We start from the raw sequence: 9,971 nt of genomic DNA on the forward strand, positions 1-9,971 counted from the left end.
AGTTTTTCAGTGATATGTTTTAATATTTCACAACACAATAGTTGAAATTCCCTGGTATATGCCATCTTTACCAAGAAATCTCAAACCATAATAAACGCCTTTTGTATTTCCGAGAATACCTGCAACTAATAATATTTTCCAAACACACAAACACTGACTAATAAATATTTTTGTTTATAATACAAATGTACAAAAATAACTAATCTAAATAGAGATAATATAATATATATACCTACATATATTACTTCTTAACATTATACAGGTTTTCCAGCAGTGATGTTTTTGACGAAAAATGATGTTTCAATGTTGTAATAATACATTTTTACATATTTGTTTAGGAATGCATTGTGAGAACAGTGGATCTTTTTTTTTGTATCTAAGTATAAACATTTGCAAACATATTTTTGGTACTAGACATGGAGAATAATGTTCTTTGTTTTCCCATGTTTTTTTTTGTAAAGGATTAATCATTAATGTGTATTCATTTTTTTTTTTAAATGATTCGCTGTTTAGGCCTTAGACACATTACTCTGTATTATGCATGCATAAATTGGGCGTGACATGTACGCATTATATGTTGAGCTGACACACTACGCTATAATCTTCCTAAGGAGAGGAGTCAGATCAATTGGGGGATGCCATAGAATATCTTTTTTTCACTTTGACAGATGACAGCCACGTAATTACGGCTCTCCGTAAATTGTTCTGACCCCTTCTGTCATTGGTAGGAGAAGGGGTCGTATAATTTACAAATAGTCTGGTTAGTTAGTAGATCACAGCGCATATCGTCGCCACGCCCACACTTAGAGCACATCATCTTTTTGGGTGTGGCAGGTCTGTATGGGATTGTATGGCGAGCAATATGGAGTTACATACATTTATATAAGTTATATAAACGCTTTGAAATTATAGTTCAATCTGTCACCCCCTTTAAGCAGTGGTAAGAAAAGTAAATCCACGGAGTAATGAAATATACAGAGGTGAACTAAAAGTTGCTGGGAACAAACTAACATGAGCTGGGTAGTGGGGTGATTGTGGGTGTCTATCTTTCAGAGATTTGCGAATAAATGTATTGGATACTCTCCAGGCAACTTGCATTGAAGTTTATTAAGTATTTTAGTCTTCGATAATGAAATATGCCTACTAACAGCCATCCCTTTTTACAATGGTGCACGAAATCCTCACCTTCCTTAGCCATAACTAAAAATCTCAGATCTCGTGAAAATCGTTTTACTACATCACAAAACTGAACATTTTTTTTTTTTTCAAACTGTCCTTGAAATGGCCTTGTATGCCGAAGCTGCTGTAACAATAACAAAAACCAAAAAATACTTGCAGAACTTAATAATTATATTATTAAATTAGATTTTAATCGAATTTTTGAAAAATTAAATGGAGTTCAAAAACAATAAATAAATGAACATTTACAATTTTGATAGTATGAGTATTAATCACTGACATCTTAACATCTGTTCATAGTAACCTGAGTAAGTTTAAAATTATGTCAAATAAAGGTTACTTGTGGAATGTAATGCGATATTTTAGTAATTATTGTCTTTACCATTTACAGTAGAACCTCGTTAATTCGAAATCCACGGGACATCAAAAATCAAATTTCGAATTAACGAATTCCCACGTAATTCGAAATTTTATGAAAAAATACCCCGAAAATCGATTTTCTCGGCCGCCTCTTCAAATCCGGGTGGTATTTTAGCTGTAAATTCGTATTAATACCAATTATTTCTTTATTTTCGCGGCCGATTACCGTAGCGGCGGACCCTTTAAATTCAGATATTCGCAATAAATTCGTAAAAATGCTATATATTTACGCGTAAATCGAGATTTCGCTGCCGATTTTTGTCGCGGCCTACCCTTTAAATTGTTATATGTATTCGTAAAAATACGATATATTTCCGTGTAAATCGAGAATGCGCGGCCGATTTCCGTCGCGGCCGACCCTTTAAATTCAGATATTTTATGTAAATTCGTAAAAATATGATATATTTCCGCGTAAATCGAATTTTATCGGCAGTTTTTCGTCGCGGCCGGCCTTTTAAGTTCAGATATTTGAAGTCAATTCGTAAAAATATGTCATATTTCGGCGTGAATCGAAATTTTTCGGCTGATATCCGTCGCGCCGTATTTTTAACTCGGATATTCGAAGTAAAGTTAGTAAAAATACGATATATTTCCGCGTAAATTGAAATTTCGCGTCCGATTTCCGTCGCGGCGGGCCCTTAAAAATTCAGATATTAGAAATAAATTCGTAAACATACGATATATTTACGCGTAAATCGATATTTCGCGGCCGATTTCCGTCGCAGCGTGCCATTTAAATTAAAATATTTCTAAATATACGATACATTTACGCATAAATCGAAATTTCGCGGCTGAGTTTCGTCGCGGTCGACCCTTTAAATTCAGATATTTGGTGTAAACTCGTAAAACTACGACAAGTATTCGCGTAAAACGTATTTTCTCGCCCCTTCAAACTCGGATATTCGAAATAAATTTGAAAAAGTACGACATTCCAGTGTAAATCGATTCAGATTTACAAAATAATAATACCTACTTATTAGGACGATGTATAACCACGTAAAAATACATTTTTCGGCGTTTTACCGCCACGGCTGACTTTTAGATTCAGATTTACGAAATATTATGATTTATTTTCGCAAAAATCAAATTTTTTCGAATAACACGAACAAATTTTCGTGCGCGGACAAAAATAAATTTCGAATTACGAATTAACGAATTTCGAATTAAAAAAAATTTTGTATGAAATAATTTTTCTGCGGAAATTTTATTGGCGAAAATTTCGAATTACGCGTTTTTCCGAATAACGGGGTTCTACTGTATATATTTACACAGTTAGAATGCACATTAATTGCAGAGTTATTCTGCAAAATTTTCCGATGTCGATGAGCCGGGATTACATATTCTGTTCAATAAATGCGTGAACCCCTCTGGTGCCAAAATAGGTTGTCACATGGTACGCAAATTTGACTTGGTGAGGGCTTGTCTATTTATTCTGACTTCAGTGAGTGAATTTAAATAATGGATTAGTGAATTTAGACCTGCAAAACAAACTTTTTCTGCAGTGTTTAGATAGAGAGGAGACAGGTAGAGTAAAATGTTAAATGGCTGCTCCGTGTAATAGGACTTGACTTTAGAGATGAATGCTTCTCTCATGACCAATTTTATGTCCAATGTCATAAGCAGAGGTGTAAAATACCTAAGTTTACAGGAGAATGAAAATGATCAAAAAATTAATCTATGGTCATAAGTCGAAGGTTGTAACCGAAAATCAAACAATCAATATTACAACAGCCAGACTAGGATTGGCTATCAATATTGCAACACCCAGACTAGGATCGTTATACCTATTATGTATTGCAGTTGGCTACAGCAGAAATCAAATCTTTGATTAAACAGAAATTTACTTTAAATGCATGGACTTTTGTACCTACTGTACCAGCAATATGCATGTTGATGTGCTTTACCTTGTAATGATCTGCCCTTTCTACTTCAAACTTTTCCTTCTCTTCTTTCTACGATAAATTTTCTGTAAGTCCCATAGGAAACTTTTCCATAAGGCTTTGGTTATGTATATCCGGGGTAGGAATATCCTCCCTGTGGTCTTTATAAGCCTTTCCTCCTCTCTTTATTACACACCCCTTCAAGTGTGTACATCCTAGTTTGTCCACGTGACGTACGACCTTGAACGTACTCATTTCACGTGACGGTTCAGTATAAAAAGGCTTCACCGAACGTTGTGTTGGTTTTTTGTTTCTCGGTTTAGAATCCTAGTTATGTATGTATGTGTGGTATCCCTCGGTTCTTTTGAGATAGAGTGAGTTGAATCCATTACCGCTGTGTTTTAAAACCATTTCATAAACCTTATCTTCTAAGTCGCCTGCTCCCCCAACTAGCTACGCGATTCTATCCATCGTAGGGTTATGTGAGTATAATAAAGTGTTAGATTTTATATATGTGATATACATACGATAAATTTATGGTGTTAGTTGTCGGCGCCATCCATGTATATATTTTGGGAGGGGAAGGAGAGGAAAGGAAATGAATTTTTTTTCAAGTTAAGATTGACTCCTCCTCTTACCAAACAAAACTGATGGATGATAATTTGAGCAAGGCGATCGATATCTGCGTGTCTGGATATCACAACCGGCCGGGTCTCCCCTTGTTCCAAATCGGCAACCTTCACGCCAGAATAAAGAAAACCAGGTCTCATCACCAATTTCAGAATTGCCCCAATCTCAAACACCTCCAGGAAAATCTACTTTACTGAGTGTAGAAGGGGAAAACCATGACATCCCTTGTCACGAATCTAGTCGCGAAAATGTGACACGCAAGGTCCTAAGTTACGTGCCACCTCCAGAAAACGTTGTAACTCCCACGCCGTCGGGGATTTACATCCCTTTCTAGGTCAATACATAGGTAACACACGACGATCTTGTCGACATTTTGCCTGCTTATTAACGATAGGTTGTGTGCCTACCCATTCAGCCAATTATCATGTGAGATATATGTAAGGTCTACTCGAAATGCCAAATTTGGGATGAGGACTGTCTGTATTTTAATATTTGGTTCCAGTATTTATTTTATGAGGTTACTAGCATCCTCGTGTATTAGGTATGGGTAACTTCTACTGATTTTAATTTTTTATTTCTACCATCTCAGACCTAATTTTATTATACAGAGTCATGAACAACCTTATTGGCAGCCCTGCCATCGTTGCTGCTATTAAACTCTATGTACCGACAAGAAATACTAGACAAAATACAACATTCTTTTGCGACACATATAAAACCAACTATCAGTCAAACTCACTTACCAATAGGATGCATGATTTGGGCAACAAGTTTGGTGGTATTATAGATATATTCCATGATTCCCTTTATAATCTTAAATTCAAATTAAACCAACACTTTGTGGAATCATACAAACTATTGTAATAGATTTAACGATTAGATATGTTATTGTAATGTTTTATATTATATTTTGTTCTTTGTTATTGTTAAATATTATGTTGTTTAAAATGTTTCTTTACGCCATATTCTTCAAAAACTACTTGTATATTTTTTTAAAATTCTTCACTTTTATAACTCTTAGTATAAATTCTAACTCGATAACTTATGTAAAACTTATTTATAATCTATGTAAAAGCCCCTATGGGCGTATAACAACAACAATAAACAATACCTATCCTCTCAGGTAAGGTATAAACGGATAATTGGTTTGATTTTTTGCATTTAATTTAAAGAGGCTGCCTACCTCTCGAAAGATACCTGTTGAGAAAAGTTGTTCGGTTGGTAGTTTTATTTCGGAGATTACCATCTCCCTCTTTCGACTTTAGATTTGTTTTTGTGCATCCCAATTCGTAACTTAGAAAGTCAAATAATAGATGAAAAGTATTAAATTAGGAAGTCAAATAACAGAAGAAAAGTTTTCATTTCGTTCCGTCTGGTTGCATCCGATCGCTTTCAATTTGGGACGGCATACGCTAGCAAAACTTCCCCCTTTGACTGACTGTACCTGCGTCTTGTCCTATATATGAAAAGGTCGTTGACTCGTCTCTCGCTCACAGCTGATTGACAATGCGTCTAGCGTATCCCTTCTTATGGGAAGATTATTTGGGTTGCAGGCGTTGCAAACTCGGTTCCTGTACCTCGGTTGTATCCTATTATTAAAAGGGTCCTCTGAAATTTAATAAATAATATAAAAAACTCACCCTGTTAGTCACCTCCAAATCCTCGTGTGAAACTTACCTGGTTACACTATATAGCTAAATCACTTTAATTTTCGACCTCCTCCCTACGCTTATAAAAGGGCAATTAAATATTCCTGTAAATAAAATTGTACCTCCCTAATCTGTTAGGATTCGAACCCACAGTTAATAATCTATTTGATTCTCTGGTTTTCGGTCTCCGTGGATAGAATGCCATCTCGCCAAATCAATAACTTAGCCCGATTAAACACTTCCTGCCTTTAAGTACATTCACTCTGCTTTAAAAACGCAATCATTATTTTTATTATTTTCATGTTTTTAAGACAAGCAATCTAGTTCGAACTGTATACGAAATCACGTTTAAATCAACACAACTTTATAACACAATCGCGATTGCACAACACCTGGCGCCCCTGAGGTGGGTTTTTACAAAACGGCGCTCTACAAATTATCCAATTATTATTATTGTCATTATTATTAATTGTTTTCTCACTGAGTCGAACCACTTTCACTTCACACAAACACCGGATCAATAATCTTTCACTTTAATTCAATATTCCGCAATATTCTCTAATACCATTTGAATTCAATAATTAACTGTAATTTCAAACAACACTTCTGATTTGTATCCATTTCTCGGGGCTGTCAATGCACCCAAGTTCAAAACTCGACTGCCCGTCCCTGCGCCCTGTCCCGTGTGAATGTGTTTACTCCAGCCCTGTCTGTCAATAAAATCTCCCGTCGTTGTCTAAACAAAATTTTTTTTGAGCACGTTCGTTTCGTTTATTTTATGTGAGTGTCCAAAACATCACAGCCTCCCTTTAGTTCTAAGCCCAGCGGGAAATCTCGCTTCTTCGTGTTAGTCGATGGGATTAGAAATAACTATAGGTAATTTACGTTTCTCGAATACCTCTGTATTTATTTTTTATTTTTTATTTTAAATTTTATTTTTAATTCTTCCAAAATGTTGAGCGCCCCTGTTCTTCGGTTTTTTCTTCGCAACCTACCATCTGTTTATTTTTTGGTTTCCGTGATTATCGGCTTGTTCTACTGGTGAGTTTTTTTCCGCCCTCAGCTTTTTCAAGTGGTTTTGTGTCTCTATGGGTAGAAATTCAATATGTCATGTCACACTTGTTTATTTTCGAATTTTAAACTCTGAGTTAATTGTTTAAACAGTGTTGTTTCATCTCAATACGTTATTTGTATTATGTTCGAGTGTTATTTATTTCCATGTTGATTTGTTTTTATTTTGTGTCCTCGGCTGTGATCCGATGGTTTTTTGTCCGTCTGTGTTATTTATGACTTAAACATTATCTGCCTTTTAGATCTGGAATAAACAATAATTGTTTACAGTTATTCTAATTCTTGTGTTATAATTAATCCGATTTCGATGTTTGTTTATCCTTTGGCTTCGTTGTTTATGAACATTTTAGATGTTTTTTGTCGTCACAATGAATTCAATGTTTTCCGGGTCTGTCTGTTTATTCTATTTTGCCTTTGAAGTACGATGTCTCTGTTATCATTTTTGACGATAGGTACCATTTCTTTTGCTGTTAGTGTGAATTAATAAGGTTTATGGAATCCATTTTTCCCTCAACAACAGTAATGAACTCAAGCCAGCTTTTAAATCTATCTCTCCCTGGTCTCGGCAACAGATGTAATGATCTGCCCTTTCTACTTCAAACTTTTCCTTCTCTTCTTTCTACGATAAATTTTCTGTAAGTCCCATAGGAAACTTTTCCATAAGGCTTTGGTTATGTATATCCGGGGTAGGAATATCCTCCCTGTGGTCTTTATAAGCCTTTCCTCCTCTCTTTATTACACACCCCTTCAAGTGTGTACATCCTAGTTTGTCCACGTGACGTACGACCTTGAACGTACTCATTTCACGTGACGGTTCAGTATAAAAAGGCTTCACCGAACGTTGTGTTGGTTTTTTGTTTCTCGGTTTAGAATCCTAGTTATGTATGTATGTGTGGTATCCCTCGGTTCTTTTGAGATAGAGTGAGTTGAATCCATTACCGCTGTGTTTTAAAACCATTTCATAAACCTTATCTTCTAAGTCGCCTGCTCCCCCAACTAGCTACGCGATTCTATCCATCGTAGGGTTATGTGAGTATAATAAAGTGTTAGATTTTATATATGTGATATACATACGATAAATTTATGGTGTTAGTTGTCGGCGCCATCCATGTATATATTTTGGGAGGGGAAGGAGAGGAAAGGAAATGAATTTTTTTTCAAGTTAAGATTGACTCCTCCTCTTACCAAACAAAACTGATGGATGATAATTTGAGCAAGGCGATCGATATCTGCGTGTCTGGATATCACAACCGGCCGGGTCTCCCCTTGTTCCAAATCGGCAACCTTCACGCCAGAATAAAGAAAACCAGGTCTCATCACCAATTTCAGAATTGCCCCAATCTCAAACACCTCCAGGAAAATCTACTTTACTAAGTGTAGAAGGGGAAAACCATGACATCCCTTGTCACGAATCTAGTCGCGAAAATGTGACACGCAAGGTCCTAAGTTACGTGCCACCTCCAGAAAACGTTGTAACTCCCACGCCGTCGGGGATTTACATCCCTTTCTAGGTCAATACATAGGTAACACACGACGATCTTGTCGACATTTTGCCTGCTTATTAACGATAGGTTGTGTGCCTACCCATTCAGCCAATTATCATGTGAGATATATGTAAGGTCTACTCGAAATGCCAAATTTGGGATGAGGACTGTCTGTATTTTAATATTTGGTTCCAGTATTTATTTTATGAGGTTACTAGCATCCTCGTGTATTAGGTATGGGTAACTTCTACTGAATACCTATCCTCTCAGGTAAGGTATAAACGGATAATTGGTTTGATTTTTTGCATTTAATTTAAAGAGGCTGCCTACCTCTCGAAAGATACCTGTTGAGAAAAGTTGTTCGGTTGGTAGTTTTATTTCGGAGATTACCATCTCCCTCTTTCGACTTTAGATTTGTTTTTGTGCATCCCAATTCGTAACTTAGAAAGTCAAATAATAGATGAAAAGTATTAAATTAGGAAGTCAAATAACAGAAGAAAAGTTTTCATTTCGTTCCGTCTGGTTGCATCCGATCGCTTTCAATTTGGGACGGCATACGCTAGCAAAACTTCCCCCTTTGACTGACTGTACCTGCGTCTTGTCCTATATATGAAAAGGTCGTTGACTCGTCTCTCGCTCACAGCTGATTGACAATGCGTCTAGCGTATCCCTTCTTATGGGAAGATTATTTGGGTTGCAGGCGTTGCAAACTCGGTTCCTGTACCTCGGTTGTATCCTATTATTAAAAGGGTCCTCTGAAATTTAATAAATAATATAAAAAACTCACCCTGTTAGTCACCTCCAAATCCTCGTGTGAAACTTACCTGGTTACACTATATAGCTAAATCACTTTAATTTTCGACCTCCTCCCTACGCTTATAAAAGGGCAATTAAATATTCCTGTAAATAAAATTGTACCTCCCTAATCTGTTAGGATTCGAACCCACAGTTAATAATCTATTTGATTCTCTGGTTTTCGGTCTCCGTGGATAGAATGCCATCTCGCCAAATCAATAACTTAGCCCGATTAAACACTTCCTGCCTTTAAGTACATTCACTCTGCTTTAAAAACGCAATCATTATTTTTATTATTTTCATGTTTTTAAGACAAGCAATCTAGTTCGAACTGTATACGAAATCACGTTTAAATCAACACAACTTTATAACACAATCGCGATTGCACAACACCTGGCGCCCCTGAGGTGGGTTTTTACAAAACGGCGCTCTACAAATTATCCAATTATTATTATTGTCATTATTATTAATTGTTTTCTCACTGAGTCGAACCACTTTCACTTCACACAAACACCGGATCAATAATCTTTCACTTTAATTCAATATTCCGCAATATTCTCTAATACCATTTGAATTCAATAATTAACTGTAATTTCAAACAACACTTCTGATTTGTATCCATTTCTCGGGGCTGTCAATGCACCCAAGTTCAAAACTCGACTGCCCGTCCCTGCGCCCTGTCCCGTGTGAATGTGTTTACTCCAGCCCTGTCTGTCAATAAAATCTCCCGTCGTTGTCTAAACAAAATTTTTTTTGAGCACGTTCGTTTCGTTTATTTTATGTGAGTGTCCAAAACATCACAACCTACAGAAAAGGAATACATAATTATTTTATTATTGTATTCAAGTTCCGAGTATAAAAAC

The sequence above is a fragment of the Hesperophylax consimilis genome, chromosome 10, assembly GCF_061612785.1.
Source record: "Hesperophylax consimilis isolate HC1 chromosome 10, BYU_Hcon_1.0, whole genome shotgun sequence".
NCBI classification, from domain to species: Eukaryota; Metazoa; Arthropoda; class Insecta; order Trichoptera; family Limnephilidae; genus Hesperophylax; species Hesperophylax consimilis.